Source organism: Dendrobates tinctorius, unplaced genomic scaffold, assembly GCF_039654945.1.
Source record: "Dendrobates tinctorius isolate UK_male_01 unplaced genomic scaffold, ASM3965494v1 ptg000019l, whole genome shotgun sequence".
In the NCBI taxonomy this organism is placed as follows: domain Eukaryota; kingdom Metazoa; phylum Chordata; class Amphibia; order Anura; family Dendrobatidae; genus Dendrobates; species Dendrobates tinctorius.
In genome coordinates, this window is record NW_027361687.1 from 85,212,332 (window position 1) to 85,232,264 (window position 19,933).

Sequence of the window (19,933 nt, forward strand, 5' to 3'; positions counted from 1 at the left end):
CAAACCAATAGGCAACCCTGGCACAACAACCTCACCAAAAAACTTCAACAAGCATTCAGGGTCGCGGGTGTGGTGTTGGAAGAAAACACGCCTGCCAGACAACTTCACTGCTTTCAAACAAGCTACACTTGCCTTTAAATCAACCCTCACCTCTGCTAAACAGACCTATTTCACAAACCTTGTATCTTCATTATCCCACAACCCAAAACAACTGTTCAGCACATTCAACGCTCTCCTCTGCCCACCAATGCCACCTCCAACTCCCCTCATCTCTGCTGAGGACTTTGACACCTACTTCAAAAACAAGATTAATCAAACAAGGCATACCTTTACAGTTCCACCACCCCAACCGCTCCACATACCAGACCTCTGCCCTTCCCTAATAACCTCCCTCTCCAACATCACTGAAGAAGAGCTTACTCATCTCCTTTCCAAATCACGCCTCTCCACCTGTGCACTTGACCCCATCCCTTCCCACCTGCTCCCCATCCTCACTAACATGATCATTCCAGCCCTAACCCATCTCTTTCAACTTATCCCTAACTTCTGGTACCTTCCCCCCTGCTTTCAAACATGCCACCATAACACCCATCCTCAAAAAAAATCAAACCTTGACCCAACTGCTATGCCCAGCTATCGCCCCATATCACTGCTCCCGTTAGCTTCCAAACTCCTTGAACAGCTTGTCCATGCTCAACTTTCCTCCCACCTCTCATCTAACTCCCTTCTTGACATTGTGCAATCTGGCTTCCGCCCCCACCACTCCACTCAAACTGACCAAAATTACTAATGACTTACTCAAAGCCAAAGCTAACAGTTCTCCATCCTCCTCCTTCTTGACCTGTCCTCTGCCTTTGACACAGTTGACCACTGCCTACTGCTACAGATTCTTTCTTCCCTTGGCATCAAAGACCTTGCCCTGTCCTGGTTTTCCTCATACCTTTCTGACCACACATTCAGCGTTTCCCACTCCCACACTACCTCATCCCACCACCTCTCTGTTGGATTCCTCAAGGCTGTCCTGGGACCCCTACTTTTTTCCATCTATACTCTTGGCCTAGGACAACTCATAAAGTCCCATGGCTTCCAGTAGCACCTGTATGCAAATGACACTCAGATCTACCTCTCTGGCCCAGATTCTCCTCTCTGCTGTCCAGAATCCTGGAGTGTATATCATCCATATCCTCCTTTTTCACCTCTCAATTCCTTAAAACTCAACGTAGACAAAACTGAACTCATTATCTTCCCTTCATCTCGCGTATCTTCCCTACTCGATCTATTATGGTAAACGGCATCACCTGAAATCCGCTGCCTCGGAGTAACTCTCGACTCTGGCCTGTCCTTCAAACCACACGACCAATCTCATGCCACCTCCTTTCACCTCCAACTCAAAAATATTTCCAGAATCCGTCCCTTTCTCAATCCTCAATCTACTAACACTCATGTACATGCCCTCATCATCTCCCACCTTGACTACTGCAACACTCTGCTCTGTGGCCTCCCTGCTAACTCTCTTGCACCACTCCAGTCTATCCTCAATTCTGCCCGACTAATCCACCTCTCTCCTCGCTACTCCCCTGTCTCTCCCCTCTGCAAATCCCTCCATTGGCTCCCAATTTCCCAACTAATCCAGTTCAAACTGCTAACACTGACTGACTTACAAAGCCATCCACAACCTTTCCTCTCCCTATATCTCTGAACTAATCTCCCAATATCTTCCATCACGTAGTCTTCAATCCTCCAAAGACCTCCTACTCTCCTCCACACTTATTCGTTCCTCACACAACCGCCTCCAAGATTTCTCCCGAATATTCCCTATCCTCTGGAAAGCCATGCCTCAATACATCCAATTATCCACCACCCTCGGATCCTTCAAACGGAACCTGAAAACCCATCTTTTCAGGAAAGCTTACAGCTTGCAATGACCATACTGCTGCCTCATCACCACCAGAGCTGCTGCACCCCCGACCTTCTGTCTCTTCCCCACTATCCCGTAGAATGTAAGTCTGCAAGGAGAGGGCCCCTCCCCTCTGTACCAGTCTGTCATTGTGAATTTGTTTACTGTTAACGATATCTATAGCTTTATATGTAATTCCCCTTCTCATTTACAGCACCATGGAAGTAATGGCGCTATATAATAATACCAGGGGATAACCTATCATTGACGGACACCCTCTATTTAAATATACCACCATCCGTCACTGTACATGCCCCTGGAAGAAGCGAGCAGTGAAACTGCTCCCGTCGGGCAAGAGGTGAGAGCACAGCCCTTACGTTGACACCCGTGGTCAGCACTTGCAGCACTGCAACCCTTATACCCACCCTATTGAGGTTATGAATGCTATATAGGGGATATTTCTTCTCTCATATAAAGAGAGCACGGCACTCAGGAATAGTTTGGTTGTTGGTGCTCAAGTCGGGTATCCAACCCATCAATCAAAAATCTTGGCACTCAATATGTTTAATATTCAGACACTTATTTTGTGCATCCAGACAGGTTTAAACGTTTTCGGTCCAGCATAGGACCTTCATCAGAAAAATCTCGTTTACTGAAATATACATACAGAAAAAGAACAAAAACAAGGCGTTAATTGCTATCCGCATCATCACAGAAATACATACTAACAAAAGACATGACAAAAATATATGTTCCAACTTCATCAAAAATTCAAAGGAGAGAGAGAGATGGCTAGTAGAGGTACTATCCAAGGGTGCTTTGCTGAGTCAGGCGATGGTAACTCCAAAAGTGCTGTGCTGGTCGTTAAGGAAGAGGGATCCTATAAGTGAGTATTGTTGAGCATAGAAGGAATTACAACAGATAATAACTTGTAATAGTATGGTGCGCCCTTGTGCTTTGAAGGATACAGGTATAGCGATATCTCATACATGTGCAATCTAGTGCTTCCAAGATGGCTAGGAATAGAAGTCACACCAATACCTGAAATAAATAAATCCTTGCAATGGTAGCCAAAAGAAGGACAAAGTAGAGAGTCTAAAAGCAAAATGGAGGTTCTAATTAAATGCAATAGATGTGACACAATGTATATGGCAGTCATATAGCAGCACAGAACCAACTATGTGTGGTCATATAGACTGAAAAAAAGGTCTAAGATGGAATACCTGGATGGCCAGTGGAAATGTTAAATGGCTGGCGTCTGGAAAGCATATGTGGACTGAGCTGTCCAAAATTAGAACAGGCAGCTGCAAAATAAATGGCCTATCAACCAGTGAAATACAAGAGGGAGACAAGGAATAGGTTGATTGAAGATAAATATACCTGTACAGCATAGGGCTTCAGAAAAGGGACCTCTAGGGTCACTAAAATAAGGAGTGAAGACAGCGCTGATAGCAGTGGGTATACAACCTCTAGAATTGAATTGCGCTGTAAAAAGAAAGAAAAGTGTGAAGAGTTAAATGACAGGAGTCTGGCATGCACCTCATCTCCTGCTCTATTTACCTGGTGAAGCCCTGATCTGTGGTCTGGCTGCCCTGTGTGGAAGACGCTGTGAGGAGTGAGCACTTCCGGGTTTAAATGCAGACCTGGAGTGCACCACAGCGGTCACCTGACCGGAGAGAAATGAGCTTACACAGTAGGGCAGGGGAGAGAAATTAACACCAGCTGTGTAAGCTGCACAGGATAGGAGAGAAAAAAAAAAAAAACACCTTATGTTGTGGGCTGAACAATAGGGCCAGGGGGAGATCAGGAAGACAAAAGATGCCACTGTGTGTATAAGACCCAAGTGATTAGGGGAAGTTAGTCTCATACAAATGTGTGAATGTTAACTATGCAATATAATTAGATATGCTTATTAAGGGGAATTGGTTAGCTGCCTAGGTGTCTGTGTGAGATATACAGCACCATTATGTGGTGAAGCACAGAGCCTCAGGTATAATAAATGAGAGATGGGAACTACTAACAAATGGGTATATTCATTTCTGTATATATGATGCTCAAAAAATTACCTCCCAATGTGTATGTTGGTGTTGAGGGTTGTAATGCGGTTACTGCTGCCAAATGAACCATATACATTACCGTGTATGGAGTCAGAGGTGATCAGTGAGAGACATGGGGTGAAGATTAACGATTCTGAAAGAAAAAAGGAAAAGATTAGGGTGGAGATCATGAATAAGAAAACGGGTCACACAGTAACATTATAAAAATGCAGAAACCTCATATTCCCTATTGAGTCCCTTTTGGCTCTAGAGTCTGTAAAGTGAATATCCAAAAGGCCTCCCTCTTTTTGAGTATTTTGGACCTATTTTGGCCCCTCCTACTGATGTCAACCTGTTCCAAAACCTGAAACCTGAACTGTGATATATTGTGATTCTTATCATGAAAATGTAATGGAAGGGGCAAATGAGTTTTTTTGCAACAGATAGTGGATTTGTGCTGTGATATCCTGTCTCTAATTGTCTGGGTGGTTTTGCCCACGTAAGCGAGTCCACAGGGGCATTTTATGATGTATACAACAAAGGACGACTCACAAGTGTAGAACCCCTTGATTGGAATCCCCTTACCCGTTTGAGGGTGGAATAAATTAGAGCCTTTTTGAACATTGTTGCACTGTAAGCAGTTCAGACAGGGAAAAGTGCCCTGTTTCTGAGTTTGAAGGAATGTCTGTCGTGGAAGAGTAGAGGCGGAGCCAATATCTGTTTTCACCAACCTATCTTTGAGATTCCTAGCTCTGCGGAAGCAGGATAGAAATGGGGCCTGAAATTCCGGGATCTTAGGATAACTTTTTGCCAGGATGTTCCAATGTCTACGAATGGTGGATTGGATTACTTTGGAGAGGGGGTGATATGTAGTAACAAAAGGAATCCTTTTTTGGGCATTGGAGTCCCTACTGGATGACATGTAACTTTTAGCTCGGTTAAGTACCCCATGGGGGTATCCCCTGTCCGAGAACTTATTTTCCATTTCTGACATCCTGAGTGCCCTGGTGTTGGTATCCGAGACTATGCGTTCCACCCTTTTGAATTGTGATCTGGGTATTGAATTTTTAATGGCTGGTGGATGACAACTGCCATAATGTTGGAGACTGTTCCTATCTGTGGGCTTAGTGAATAAGTCAACGGACAATGCGCCTGTTCTGTCAACGTTAATTTTGGTGTCCAAGAAGTTGATGCTATCAGTGTTGTATTGGATAGAAAATTTAAGCTCTGGCCAAATGTTGTTGATATAACCGTCAAATTGCATTAGAGTCAACCGGGCGAACCCAGATGCAGAATGTCATCTATATAACGACGCCAAAGCATGGCGTGACTAGTGAAGAGAGGGTGATCATAAACAAAGTCCTCCTCAAATTTTGCCATATATGCGATTGCATACGGAGGCGCGACGTGTGACCCCATTGCGGTGCCCTGCCGCTGAACATAGAACCTGTCATCGAACATGAAATAATTCTCCTTGAGAACTAACTCAAGGAGATCAGAACAAAACCGTTTGACTTGGGTATTGGCCCCGTCTCCAATAGGAGGCAATCTATAGCCCCTATGCCTTTCTCGTGTGTGATGGAAGTATAGAGACTATTGACGTCCCATGTGACGAGAATGGAGGATGCAGGGAGGGGCCCTAAGGCTTTTATGAGTTGCAAAAACTCATTAGTGTCTAATTAAAAAGTCTTAGTAAGCTTAATAAGGGGCGTGAGGATCTTTTCCAGCACTATGGATAGTGGTGAAAGGATGGAATCAGTCAGTGAAACTATGGGTCTACTTGGTGGTTTTTGTAGCCTCTTATGGATCTTAGGTAAGGTATAGAACACGGGGGTTATGGGATCCGTTTTGATTAAAAATTCATACATTCTTTTGTCAATTGTCCCCTCCTCCAAATGTTTATCCAAAATCACTTTGATCTTGGAGGCTATCTGTGCCAAAGGATTGCTAGGTATTTCTCTGTAAACCTCAGTGTCACTGAGCTGCCTATAAATTTCCTCAAGTTAATCCGATCTATCCATAATGACCGTAGCCCCTCCCTTATCCGCTGGTTTTATAATAAGGGTTTTGTCTGAGGATAATTGGTCTAAGGACAGCCTTTCCTCCCATGTGAGATTAGCCTGGGAGTAAAATTTTCCCTGGTTAAAATCATGAATGAAATTATCAATGTCCCTATCGACTAGGGATACAAACGTTTCTACGGGCGGGTTGTCCTTAGGTGGCATGTAAGTACTCGGAATCCTAAGACCTAAGTCATGGAGTTCCACTAGAGCTGGAGTCTCGCCGGCTGCTGATGTCGGTTTTGAGGATTGTTGTGAGAAATGTGCCTTTAAACGGAGATTTCGATAGGACCTCTGTAGATCCATGTTTAAGTCAAAAGTATTGAATTTGTACATTGGGCAAAAGGAAAGACCCTTCTGTAGGACCGACAATTGTTGGACATTAAGACTTTTAGAAGAAATATTTATCACCAAGGGAGGATGTGTACCTGTGATCGTGTCTGCATTTGATTTCTGGAGTCCCCGGCGGCATTGGCCCCCCCCTCCTCGTCTTCCGCGGGAGCGGCCCCGGTGTCCTAAAAAAGAACTCGTGGTTGGGGCATTCGAACCGCATCTGCTGTCGGCCGAACCCGAGGAGCTTTGGGAGGTGCGCCGCTTGGTGAAGCGCTGAGTATCGCGCCAATGATATACCCGATTCTGGAGGTAGTCCTCTGTATCCCTTAAGAATTTCATTCTTTTCTTCTTTTCTAACTCCATTCTGTGAGAGCGTAGGGTTTCGTGGTTCTTTGTTTTTAGTTCCTGAAACTCCGCCTGGGGCATCGTGTTGGTCAGTTGATTCTCGATTGCGCTTATCTGTGCATTCACTGAGTCCAGGTTCTTCTGTAGGAAAGTGTGAGGGTTATCAAGTCTTAAGAACATTTGTTCAAAATCTGCTCAAAGGTAGTGCAGTAGTCTTTATCGTCCCGAAAGAACGTAGGTTGCAGTGGGACCCTCAGTCCCCTGGGAATACGCTGCACCCGGAGATATTCTGCAAGGGTGGCGATGTGAAACTCAAGATTCACAGCCCTCTTGGATTCCCGTTCCAAGTCTCTATTTTTAATTTCCTGAGTAGGAATTTGGAGAAATTCACTGGAAGCAGTAACCTTGGATAGGATTTCAGCCGTCTCGGTGGCGTTGAAGAAAAAAGTCTCACTGGACATACTTCTGGTGCTCGTGTTTGGCAAAATTACAATCCTATAAAGAGAGTACGGCACTCAGGAATAGTTTGGTTGTTGGTGCTCAAGTCGGGTATCCAACCCATCAATCAAAAATGACAAAAATCTTGTCACTCAATATGTGAAATATTCAGACACTTATTTTGTGCATCCAGACAGAAAGGTTTAAACGTTTTTGGTCCAGCATAGGACCTTCATCAGAAAAATCTCGTTTACTGAAATATACATACAAAAAAAAGAACAAAAACAAGGCGTTAATTGCTGTCCGCATCATCACAGAAATACATACTAACAAAAGCACCCTTGGATAGTACCTCTACTAGCCATCTCTCCTTTGAATTTTTGATGAAGTTGGAACATATATTTTTGTCATGTCTTTTGTTAGTATGTATTTCTTCTCTCAGCTTTCAGCTACAGCATATGGATTGCACATTTACTATATACTGCCGTGTGTTTATTGCTATTTAATGATGGGATAATCTAATTGGGGAACTATGGATTCACTTATTGTATGAATTATCTTTTTTCATTGCACAACTTGCACTTTTTTAATATACTCCTTTAAAGTATTGACCCATTCATTACCTTATTTTGATCTGAATACTTTTGCAAGTTCCATTGACCATTTAATTCTAATTGAGTTTCACAGATCAATAGTGTATTTTATTTATATCCTTCACTTTTGAGATATTGAGTGTCCCACAAATTTGTTCTGTTACTACTTGCCCATTAATGTCGGGATTTTGTGCTGTTTCTCTCCCTCTAATTCTTTTTTTTTGCCCTGTTTATTTTTAAATCCACTTATTTTAAAATAATTACTAGTTTTTAACTTTGCCAGCAGACAAGAAGTGATGCCAACCAAAGGTACCTCAACAGACCACCCTTTGATGTATATTGATTGAAGTGTCTAGCAACTAATAATTTTTTGGACCCATAGATATTATCATAGTAAAATGTACTGTAGGAATCGCCATGTACTACAGTATTTTTTACTGAATTTATTGTTAGCGCAGACAAAAAACAATCATCTGTGTCCTACAGCCATTGAGCATTGATCACTGATGTACATCAGTGAACGTCCTCCGGTTGTTGCCTTTTTTTGAGTAAAAAAAAAAAAAGAATTTAAAAAAGTTTAGATTAGTGACTGCGAAATGTACTGTAGTAATTGACTACTATAGTATTTTTTTTTTTTTTTGCTGAATTTAGTTAGGGTTAGTAGTGTTAATGCCGAAACAAATCACATCCATGCTTGTTGCCTACAGCCGTCGATCTCTCCGATTGTTGCTTTTTTTGAGTGAAAAAAAGAACTTAAAAAAATATAGATTAGCGACAGTAAAAATATAATGTAGTAATCGGCGGTGACTACTGTATTTTTTTACTGATTTGAGTCAGGTTAGTGTTAGTAGCCAGCACTCAGTAATTTGTTTTATCACTGACGTCCATTTAGTAAGTTTGTTTTTTACTTACCAAATTTTTATAATTTTATTTCTATATTCTTTTCTTTTATCTCTTCTAAATAAAAAAGCAGTTTACCCCAAGCCCTCACACACGCCTGGAAAAATTTGGTGTGCACACACAAGCACCACATATGTGAAAAAATGTCCCAAAACCAGTATTTAGCGGAGAAGGTATATGCTTTCCTTGCAGTGAGGTAGAAGATCTCACCATCCTTTATCTTTCTGACTCCTCTTATGATACCAAACCGCCACGCAGATGCCCCGGGACAGAAAATAACCTAGCGACCACCGTAACTAAATTCGTATGGAGACTTGTTTCCCAAAAATTATGAGCCACAGATTCCTGATTTTGTGGCACAATCAGAAATCCAATTTAACACTAACTGCCTCACAGAATTTGACTTTTTCAGTCTTTTTTTCTCTGAGAATTATGTAAATCTCATGGTGTCGCAGACAAATTTGCACTCAGCAATTTTATCTCAAAATCCAAACTGGACCCCTGTGGATGCCATAGAAATGATGAAATTTTGGGGCCTGGTTATTCACATGAGTTAGTGAAGAAGCCAGATATCTGGCAATATTGGAGTGTTGACATGGCTATGCCCTGGACACACTTTGAGGCTATCCACAAATTCTTGCATTACAATAACGCGTGGCCTCCCGGAGATGACCCCAACTTTAACCGACTTTTTAAAGTTCGGCCGCTCATTGAGCATGTCAGCAACAGCTGAGGTGTACAACACCCAAAGGGACATCTGGGTGGATGAGTCCCTAATACATTTCAAGGAAAGGCTCAGGTTCCGGCAATACCTGCACAGTAATGGAATTAAACTATAAGCCGTGCGTCAGGGTACACCCACAGGTTTAGCCCGAATTCAACCCCCTGAATGCCCACCTGTCCTGGGAGTGAGTGGAAAAAAGGAATTTGATGTACCCACTGCTGGATCAAGGTTATCACCTCTATGTAGATGACTTTTATACCTGCTTACCACTCAAGTACCTCTGAGCAAGCTTCCGCAGCCTGCAGCACTCGCCGCAAAAATTAGGTAGGCCTATCTAGGATGCTAATTTGGAAGCTGCTCAGAAAGGGCGAGAGCAGAGCCCAATGTAGCAGCTACATGCTGGTGGTATGAGGACATGAGGGATGTCCTTTTTTTGACCACCATACATGGTGATGGAAGCACCCCCAGTACTGTACCTCAACACAGGTCCACAAATCACACTGTTCTGGAGTACAAGAACATGGGGGGACTTGATCTCTCTGATCAAGTCCTCAAGCCATATAGTGCCATGTAAAAAACTAAGGTGAGGTACAAGAAACTGGCCATGCACATTGTACAGATGGCAATGTACAATGCTTTCGTGGTATCAAGATGTACTGACCAGACCCAGTCCTTGCTTCAGTTCCAGGAAGTACTGATCAAGGCCCTAATATTTGGCAGTCAGGAAGGAGCAGGCCCCAGTACTTCCAAAACTGAAAGTGCCTGTGTTGTAGCAGGGCAAAATTTTCCTGGTAAAACATTTCAAAATGGAAAGAGGAAGGTCACACAAAAGCTGCAAAGTGAGTTACAGAAGAAGGATATGAAAGGACACACTATTTCAGTGTGACATCTGCCCTGACAAATCTAGTCTGTGTATGAAAGACTTTCAGAGTCTACCATTCATCCATCTAATATATAAAGCTCTATGTATGCATGTACAGTGGGAAAAAAAGTATTTAGTCAGTCAGCAATAGTGCAAGTTCCACCACTTAAAAAGATGAGAGGCGTCTGTAATTTACATCATAGGTAGACCTCAACTATGGGAGACAAACAGAAAAAAAAATCCAGAAAATCACATTGTCTGTTTTTTGTTTCATTTTATTTGCATATTATGGTGGAAAATAAGTATTTGGTCAGAAACAAAATTTCATCTCAATACTTTGTGATATATCCTTTGTTGGCAATGACAGAGGTCAAACGTTTTCTGTAAGTCTTCACAAGGTTGCCACATACTGTTGTTGGTATGTTGGCCCATTCCTCCATGCAGATCTCCTCTAGAGCAATGCTTTTGGCTTTTCGCTTGGCAACACGGACTTTCAACTCCCTCCAAAGGTTTTCTATAGGGTTGAGATCTGGAGACTGGCTAGGCCACTCCAGGACCTTGAAATGGTTCTTACGAAGCCACTCCTTCGTTGCCCTGGCGGTGTGCTTTGGATCATTGTCATGTTGAAAGACCCAGCCACGTTTCATCTTCAATGCCCTTGCTGATGGAAGGAGGTTTGCACTCAAAATCTCACGATACATGGCCCCATTCATTCTTTCATGTACCCGGATCAGTCGTCCTGGCCCCTTTGCAGAGAAACAGCCCCAAAGCATGATGTTTCCACCACCATGCTTTACAGTAGGTATGGTGTTTGGTAGAAACACAACTTGTCGTGTTTGGAGGAAAAAGAATACTGAGTTGCATCCATCAAACAGTTCCAGTTTGGTTTCATCAGACCATAGGACATTCTCCCAAAACTCCTCTGGATCATCCAAATGCTCTCTAGCAAACTTCAGACGGGCCCGGACATGTACAGGCTTAAGCAGTGGGACACATCTGGCACTGCAGGATCTGAGTCCATGGTGGCGTAGTGTGTTACTTATGGTAGGCCTTGTTACATTGGTCCCAGCTCTCTGCAGTTCATTCACTAGGTCCCCCCGCGTGGTTCTGGGATTTTTGCTCACCGTTCTTGTGATCATTCTGACCCCACGGGGTGGGATTTTGCGTGGAGCACCAGATCGAGGGAGATTATCAGTGGTCTTGTATGTCTTCCATTTTCTAATTATTGCTCCCACAGTTTATTTCTTCACTCCAAGCTGGTTGGCTATTGCAGATTCAGTCTTCCCAGCCTGGTGCAGGGCTACAATTTTGTTTCTGGTGTCCTTTGACAGCTGTTTGATCTTCACCATAGTGGAGTTTGGAGTCAGACTGTTTGAGGGTGTGCCATTACTACAGGTAATGAGTGGAGGAAAGAGGAGACTCTTAAAGAAGAAGTTACAGGTCTGTGAGAGCCAGAAATCTTGATTGCTTGTTTCTGACCAAATACTTATTTTCCACCATAATATGCAAATAAAATGAAACAAAAACAGACAATATGATTTTCTGGATTTTTTTTTTCTCAGTTTGTCTCCCATAGTTGAGGTCTACCTATGATGTAAATTACAGACGCCTCTCATCTTTTTAAGTGGTGGAACTTGCACTATTGCTGACTGACTAAATACTTTTTTTCCCCACTGTATGTATGTATGTGTATGTCCGGGATTGGCATCTGCACCGTCGCAGCTGTCTTGTAGGAGACCCTGGACAGGTGCATTATAGATATTTGAAATCTACATCTGAGACTGAATGAATTGAGTAATGATATAGCTCATATGTGGCATTACATTGTAAAGTTTCCTGGATGCATTTGGCCAGAAAAGAGCAAGGCTTGGATACTCACATTATACAGTTATCTGCTCTTACAGTGAAATTCCTTTGTTTTTGAGGCTTTTGTAGAAATTGATTTTGTCTAAGAGCTGCTGCATTCTGTTACTGTGTGAAGGACACTAAATTTCTAAAATTCTGATGGGAGGGGTGAATGATGCCCCTGCGCGACTGCTTGTGTGTTTCTCCTCTCTGTTATCTATGCTGTGTCTAATGGGAGGGGGCACAGAGCTGCGTTCAAAATTCTCTGTATTTCTGTCTTTGGTGTAATGTTCGCTAGGAGATTTGTGCATTTTAAAGCAACAGTACTTAATTGAAGTGGAATTAAATTTTGTAAGTTGAAAGTAAAATATGGTGCCTAATTTAGAAGGAAACTTGTAAATGATTGGTCATTAATGTGTTTGTACCTGCTTCTAGTTGTGATTGATATATAGCAAAATTCAGGATCAGCAGGAGGTAGCCAACTGCATGGCTGATAAAGTAGGTTAGAGGCCTATCACATCTGGGCCTTCTTACTTTAGTCAGCAGGTTTTTTTGTTGTGGGTGAGAGGCAAGGGCAAGGAGCCTTACGGCTACACCTTGGCAGGCTCGCTCTGCTATGTGTGGCCTGTAAGACAAGGTCCAGGCACACTGAGACGGCATTTCAGAATAAAGGTGAGCTGTCTAAGTTGAAGCAGCCTTCCCACGTTCCATGGAGCTGGACTAGTGGGTAAAAGGCCTATTCCTATTCTCGTCAGCTGATCTAATGGGTGAGAGGTTAAGAGCCTTCCCGTTACATCCTGTAGGTCTACCTGGTGAGAGGCAAGGAGCCTTCCCGCTACACCTTGGCAGGCTCGCTCTGACTTGCTACGTGTGGCCTGTAAGACAAGGTCCAGGCACACTAGAAGGGCATTTTAGAATAAAGGTGAGCTGTCTGACAAATAAGTTGAAGCCATGGCAACTTAGTGTGTGTGCAGTCAGGGCCTCCCAATGGGATTCGACCGCTATGCATATTGTAAAAGACAGAGAAGAAAGGAAGCAGTAAACAGGTGTGACCAATATTGAAAAAGGCAAAAATGCCAGAGTGTGAATGTTTGGATGTGCATAAACAGGCAAATACAAGGGAAAAAAATAGCAAGTGAATAAATAATGTTTGATAATTTGCAGCAGTACGGAAGTAAGGTGTATTATGAATGTTTTGATTGACAAAGTTTAACCAGAGACCCAGACAAAACAGATGGACTTGTAAACACTGTGGTCAGACTCAGACAAACCCAGACTGAAAAGCTACTTGTGTGACCTGTGCTACCGATCTAAGCGAGTTGTGCTAAATCCTGTTCAGACAAGATAATATGTAGTGACATAAGAAGCTGACAATAGTGTGGATAGTGGGGACATTGACCTTTGGTCGTCTGGTGTCTGCTGTCAGCTTACTTCTCAACCACATCAGGACCTAGAAGGGTGACTAGAGTAAGAAAGGTGCAAGAGTGTTATCCCTGGAGCCCCTCTGGCGAGCTGGCTATGCTGAAGCAGCTGCCTGACCCAGAGTACCAACCTTTCCTGTTTTACAAAGGAAATACAGCAGGCATATAAGTGTACCTGGGCAGACCTACAGAGGTTGGTGAGTTTAAAGGCAGGTGACATACTAGGACACATAATTAAGACACACACAGATGTGGCAAAGAATCAGGCTTGGGGCATGGATGATAAATCTGCATGATCTGGGGAGACATACTGTGAGTCACTAAAACAGTTGGCTACAGTGGAACAATCAAAGCAGTCTGTACTCCTGACTAACGTGACACAGCAAAAAGGAGAGAGTGTAGAGATGTACTTTGGACGGATACAACTGAAATGGGCAGACATGGGGTACATTCGCATAAACCCACTTGATGTTAAAATACTGGTAAATGTATTCATTGACGGTATGAACAAAGACTTACGAGATGCAGTACAGACAACCAGACCTGAATGGAGTTATGTAGATCCGAAAGACCTCCTTAAGGTAGCTAAAGGAGTTGAACAAACAAGGACGATAAGACAACTTGTCTTGTATGCTGGAGCACAAGGGAAACAGTGGAGATGTAGTAAGGGACCTAAGGACCTAGAAACAGTGAGGTGCTGGAATTGTGGTGCTTACAAAACTTTATTTTTAGTGACAATACCAATATGAATTTACTGTCATGATTAAATTGAAAGAAGGAACCACTCCTCCTTGTTTAAAGCAATACCCCTTGAGCCTAGCCAAATCAATGGCCCTGAGCAGGAATATTAAAGAGTATGTTAAGGCAGGGGTTCTGGTGCAAAGATATTCTCCCTACAACACCCCTTTGTATCCCATTAGGATAAAAGGACCCAAGGGTTCGCTGACACTTACAAAAAGGTTCATGACTTAAGGACTATTAATGATGTTACAGAGAGTGTGACCTCAATTGTCCCTGATCCACACACACCTGTCACAGATCCCAATGATGTCAAAATGTTTCACAGTTATTGATTTGGCAAATGCATTTTTCTCTGTACCCCTGCACCCTGACAGTATCTTTTTTCCTTTACTCATGAAGGTAAACAATATAGTTGGACGGTCCTCCCACAAGGGGGAAAGAACTCCCCTACCATCTATTCAACAGCAATGGCAGGGGTCCTTGAGCAATGGCAACCACCTCACCCACCGATGGTCATCCACGTACTGTAATAGTACTTTTTGCTCTGCTGCCCGGGCCAGATGTCCTGCAAGGAAGCTACAGTTTCCTTGCTATGTTTTTTGGCAGAAAAGGGTTGTAAGGTCTCACGTGACAAATTACAGTATAGCAAACAAAAGGTGACATTTTTGGGACATTGTATTGCCGAAGGTACAAGACACCTGACTGAAGACAGGAAACGGGCAATTCAAAATCTCCCTCTACCCAGGTCACATCAGCATCTACTGGGTCTAATTGTGCTGAGTAGTAAGAAATTGATTCCTTCTATTCTCTCAAACTGCTCATTGTGTCAGACCCGGCCTTAGGCATTCCAAGCTATGACCAGCCATTTTTCTTGTTTTGCACAGAGCAGGGAGGACATGCTACCGCAGTACTGACACAACAACATGGAGGGAAACAGAGACCAATAGCTTACTACTCAGCACAATTAGACCGAGTGATCAGAGGGTCGCCTACGTGTGTCCGTGCGGTAGGAGCATCTGCACTACTAGGAAAGACATGTGAGATCACGCTGACTTTTCCTTTGACAATTTATTCCCTACATGACCTCCATTCCATACTCGTACAAGTTCAACCAAAACATCTGTCTATGGCCAGACAGCTCTGACTTGAATGCGCGCTACTAATTCCTGAGTATGTCACCCTCAAAAGATGTAGCGTTCTGAATCCAGCCACCCTCCTGCATGTGGATTCAGAAAAGGGGGAATTGGTGACCGTAGTAGCAAGTGAGGAAGAATACTTTGACATGACCCATGAACATGACTGCATAGAACTGATGAGTCAGGAGACAGTTGGTTTTGCACACGTTCATGAAAAACCTGTTCCTACTGTTCCTAATGTAGATTTTAAGTTTTTTTGTAGATGGCTCCAGATACCACCAGGATGGACGACTCTACACTGGATATGCAGTAGTGCCTCACATGAGGTAATTCGAACTGAACCACTCACTCCCTCCTCACATGTCGGCACAGGAGGCAGAGTTGAAGGCACTCACTGAGGCGTGTTGAGCCGCTGCAGGTAAAGTTGCTAATATTTACACAGATTTGAATTATATATGGGGAATAAGCCCATGATTATGGCCCATCTGGAAAAGCAGAGCGTTTCTTACATCAGCCGTAAGCCCATTAAGAATGCAGAGCTGGTGAAACAATTGATGGAGGCATTGATGTTACCAGTCCAGGTTGGCATTGTCAATGTAAATGTACACAAAAAAGGTGACTCCGTGGAGGTAGAGGGCAACAGAAGGGCAGACGAGGCTGCTAAAGTAGCAGCAAAGCAGCCTAGGGAGCAGTGGACGGTGGCGGGGAGTCAGCGTATTACAGCCACACTGAGCCGAGATGTCCTGAAATCCCTCCAGCAACAGGCTGCTCAAACAGAGATGGGAGACTGGGAGCTAACCTTAAATGGAGTATGGGAGGATAAAGATAATTTGTGTTTACCAAAATCCCTGTTCCCAATTATGGTGCCAGCAACACATGGCCTCACTCATGGTAGATGCCTTCTGGATCGCTCCTGGTTTCAGCTATGCAGCCGCGAAACTCGTACAATCATGCCTCATCTGTGCACTGTACAACCCAGGTAAAACAGTAAAAGTCCCTAAGGAAGCAACACCTAGGCCTCTCTACACATTTCAGAGACTGCAGATTGATTACATACAGCTACCCAAGGTAGGAGTGTATGCAAATGTCTTAGTATGTGTAGATCTCTTCTCTGGTTGGCCAGAAGCCTATCCAGTAAAATGTGAAAATGCTAAAATGACTGCAGTCAAACTGATGAAAGAGCTGATCTGCAGGTATGGTGTCCCAGAAACCAGAGAAAGCGATAGGGGTACACACTTCATGGAAGAAATAGTGAGGGAAGTCATGCAGGCCCTGGGTGTACAGCAAGCATTTCATACACCATATAGACCACAAAGTAGTGGGAAAGTGAAAAGACTAAATGGGACACTTAAACTGGAAATTCAAAAGGCCATGGCAGACACAGGAAAGAGCTGGGTAGAGTGCTTGCCTTTTGCACTCTTTTCAGTGAGACACACTCCAAATAGAAAGATAGGCTTGTCTCCTTTTGAAGTCCTGTTTGGTAGTGCACCAAAGACTGGTCTGTACTTCCCACAGGTGCTACAAATGCAACACGGTTTTATGACGGCTTATGTCCAGGCCTTGCAGGAAAGACTTAATGTGGTACATAAACATGTGTTCTCATCCATTCCAGATCCAAATGAAAGTGCAGATGTGCATCAGCTGAATCCAGATGATTGGGTGGTCATACGCAGACACATGAGAAGGAGCCTGGACCCACGATTTGACGGCCCCTTCCAAGTCCAGCTGACCACATCCACCTCAGTAAAACTTGAAGGAAAGCCCACCTGGATCCACGCCAGTCACTGCAAGAAGGTCCTTTCAACAGCAGAATGACTGTTTTCCTAATCACCTTGCTGGCAGTGACAGGATTACTGCGCTCTACAGAGACACAGGATAATCTCTTAATGTTGACTGGGACAACAAACTTATTCGACATCATGCTCTTCTTATAAAGGACATGGAAGGACAGAAATCGAAAGACTGTTGGATCTGTACACACAGCCCAGTATCTGCAAGGACTATGCCATACTTAGCCTTACCTCTGGAGCTATGGGAGGTATTAACTCCACACTGCATACACAATGAGACTTGGACTCAATCTTGGTTTGGGGGAAAAGATGTGCCCCATGATATAGCTGCCTCATTGGCTATAATCAGATGGGCCGCTAATCCCTGGTTTCAGTTTAATATAACGCGGCCTAGGATACAAATGAGGTGGCGGGAATATGATTCAGATGTCTGAAATATGGTCGCCAGGAGGAGGACTGAAATCCCTCTCAGACCCCATTCCCAATGATGGACTGTGGTTCAGTCTTCCACACACTGTAGCAAATACCTGTGGTGAGGACAATAATTTCTTCCGTATATACACTCATGATCAACCACAGATTAATGAGACGGTGTACCAAGATGGTGTTGAAGGCTGTTAAAGCCTCTACAAGTAAAATAATAAGGAAAGAAAGGGGTAAATGTACATTTGGTATAAACGGAAAACAAATGAATAATACTTGGTGTGCCCATAAACCTGAGTCAGGACTTTTGCGTTTATACCAATGTATACAGACCCCGGGTAATGTTTGTGTTCTCCCAGAAGGAGTATTCTTAGTGTGTGGACATCGTGCCTACAGGTGGGTGAGCCCAGACATAAGAGGGGTTTGCACTCTTGCCAAACTAACACCAGCCACTTTCATAGTTCCTCATAATAAAATACACAGCAGCAGTCCCAATTCACACCTTGTATAGAAGGGCTGCAGACAATAAGCCCCGTCCAAATGGGTAGGCCACATCTAGTACAAATGGGGATAACAAAATAATCAATAGTATGCTAATATACCCCTTCATAACACAACTGTGGGATAAATTAGTGGAAGCTACTGACTACCTGGACGATCAGATTTTCCAGATTCTTGAAGTTCTTAATGAAGCTAATACAATACAGAGACAATTAATCGTAGTTACTAACCAACATACTATAGTACTAGATTACCTGACAGCAAGAAAGAGGAATGTGTCAAATAATTGGTCTCACCTGTTGTAATTATATCGACCCTGCTGGCAATCTCCAGATCAGGGCCAGTATTGACAAAATAGGTGAACTTAGAGACCAATGGTTAAAACAACACAGTGCAACCAGAGACTCCTAGTGGGGTAATACATTCTCTTTTTTAAATCCAGCAAATTGGTTTAATGGCCTAGCAGGATGGATTTTTGGCATTGTACAGACTTGTATGCATTTTATTGTTTTACTTATTGTTTTTTTTGTAGCTGTTAAAGAGCTAATATATGTATTACTTAAGCTACTGAATAATGTATGTGTGGAAAAAAAAAATCTAAGGCTGAACCTTCTGTAGTGTATCATAGACCCCAGGTAGCCATTGTTGATGGGGAAAGTGAGTGTCCACACTGAGGGTGGATGGGCAAAGCAGGTAGGAAGCCTCCTTATGGGTACCAGACCCATGAGACAGTAGCTCCTTTGTGGACATCAGCTGACCCTGTGGCAAAGGTTATACCATTTACAAAAGGGGAAATTGATATAAAAGGGTTAATGGTTTGCCTTTTGCCCTTAACTGCTAGAATTTATTCTCATGGCACAGCAGTCTCCTCTTCAAGGAAACTATGCTTCTTATCATATATGTTCTCAATAGTCAGCCACAACGTGTTCTGGGTACATGGTAAACAAGGTATGACCCTGAGGTGACGGTGGGGGCTACATGAGCTCCATAGACTAACACATTTGTTGCAAATGGTTTAAAAGATTGCCTTTTGTTTCATTACGTCAGATAAAGTGATTTGCCCTTGACCTGTGTGCAGTCTCCTTTGTCTCCAAGCACTTGTAACTTAAGGGCGTAAACTCCTAATTTAGCCTCACTGGTGATCTGGTCGGCATAACTTTGGTCAGAACGAAAACAGCTACAATACCAATTATACTGAATCAATCACCTACATGATGGACAATACATCTTCAAAATAGCAGTATATTTATATAGAACTAGCTGAAGAGCCCGGCGCTGCCCGGGCATAGTAACTAACTGTGGTTAGTTATAGAAAATTATAATTATCCTCCATCCCATAGTCCCGTTCCCATATACCCATCATACATATCCACGATCCCATAGGCCCGTGCCCATATACCCATCATACATATCCTCCATCCCAAAGTCGAGTGCCCATATACCCATCACACATCCTCCATCCCATAGTCCCATGCCCATATACCCATCATACATATTCTCCATCCCATAGTCCCATGCCCATATACCCATCATACATATTCTCCATCCCATAGTCCCATGCCCATATACCCATCATACATATTCGCCATCCCATAGTCCCATGCCCATATACCCATCATACATATTCTCCATCCCATAGTCCCATGCCCATATACCCATCATACATATTCGCCATCCCATAGTCGAGTGCCCATATACCCATCACACATCCTTCATCTCATAGTCCCGTGCCCATATACCCATCATACATATCCTCCATCCCATAGTCGAGTGCCCATATACCCGTCATACATATCCGCCATCTCATAGTCCCGTGCCCATATACCCATCATACATATCCTCCATCCTATAGTCCAGTGCCCGTATACCCATCACACATCCTCCATCC

The 19,933-nt window shown here is 43.3% G+C and overlaps 1 long non-coding RNA gene across 1 annotated transcript; it reads right to left on the minus strand.

Annotated features, from left to right (window-relative positions):
• Positions 1–1,809: 1,809 nt before the first annotated feature.
• Positions 1,810–3,164, minus strand: LOC141082742 (uncharacterized). The gene is made up of 3 exons (XR_012230573.1): positions 3,121–3,164; positions 2,866–2,938; positions 1,810–2,749 (listed from the first exon to the last, which is right to left on the minus strand). It is a non-coding gene; the product is annotated as an uncharacterized lncRNA (long non-coding RNA).
• Positions 3,165–19,933: the final 16,769 nt, after the last annotated feature.